A 1,319-nucleotide genomic window follows, 5' to 3' on the forward strand; every position below is an offset into this window, starting at 1 on the left:
GAGTGAGACTCCAACTCAAAAAAAAATAAATAAATAAAATAAATAAATAAATAAATAAATAGGAGCTGTTGATTTTTTTTTCTTTTTTTTGAGTTGGAGTCTCACTCTGTCACCCAGTCTAGAGGGCAGTGGTATAATCATGGCTCACCACAGCCTTAATTAACCTCCTGGGCACAAGTGATCCTCTCACCTCGGCCTCCTGAGTAGCTGGGACTAACAGCACATGCCACATGCCAGGTTAACTTCTTTTGATTTCATAGAGACAAGGTCTCATTATGTTGTACAGGCTGATCTTGAACTCCTGGGCTCAAGCAATCCTCCTGCCTCAGTTTCCCAAAGTGCTGGGATTGCCAAGTGTGAGCCACTGTGCCTAGCCCAGAAAAATTTTAATAAACACATTGAAAAAAAGGAAGTGCAAACCCTTATTTGTTACCAAACACCAAAATAAATTCCAGGTGGATTAAATGTTAAAAGTAAAACTATAAGGCCAGGCACAGTGGCTCACGCCTATAATCCCAGCACTTTGGGAGGCCAGGGTGAGAGGATTGCTTGAGCCCAAGGTTTGAGACCAGTCTGGGCAACTTGGCAAGACTTCATCTTTACAATAAATAAAAAAATTAGCCAGGCATGGTGGTGCATGCCTGTAGTTCCAGCTACTTAGATGGCTGAGGTGGAAGGATCTCCTGAGCCTAGCAGGTTGGGGTTGCGGTGGCCGGGAGTGTGCCGCTGCCCTCCAACCTGGGCGACTGAGTGAGACTCTCACTCAAAAATAAAAAATTAAACAAACAAACAAATAAATAAAACTATAAAGCCTTTAGAGGGTAAAATAAGGGGATGCTTTTATGGCGATAGAGGATGGGAAAGGAATTATTATTTTTTTTAGTTGGAGTCTCACTCTGTCACCCAGGGTGGAGGGCAGTGGCAGCCTCAACCTGCTGGGCTCAGGTGATCCTTCCACCTCAGCCTTCCAAGTAGCTGAAACTACAGGCACCTGTTGCCACACCCAGCTAATTTTTTTTTTTTAATTGTAGAGACGAGGTCTCACCAAGTTGCCCAGGCTTGTCTCGAATCCCTGAGCTCAGGCAAATCCTTTTGCCTTGGTCTCCCAAAGTGCTGGGATTACAGGCTTGAGCCACCTTGCCTGGCCAAAATTCTTTTTTTTTTTAAATTTTTTTTTTGAGTTGGTGTCTCACTCTGTTGCCCAGGCTGGAGTGCAGTGGCACGCTCACAGCCACCGCAGCCTTGTCCTGTTGGGCTCCGGTGATCCTTCCGCCTCAGCCTTCCAAGTAGCTGGAACTACAGGCATGTGCTACCACACC

Source organism: Carlito syrichta, unplaced genomic scaffold (genome assembly GCF_000164805.1).
Source record: "Carlito syrichta isolate Samal-C Ts95f unplaced genomic scaffold, Tarsius_syrichta-2.0.1 Scaffold316401, whole genome shotgun sequence".
Classification (NCBI taxonomy): Eukaryota; Metazoa; Chordata; class Mammalia; order Primates; family Tarsiidae; genus Carlito; species Carlito syrichta.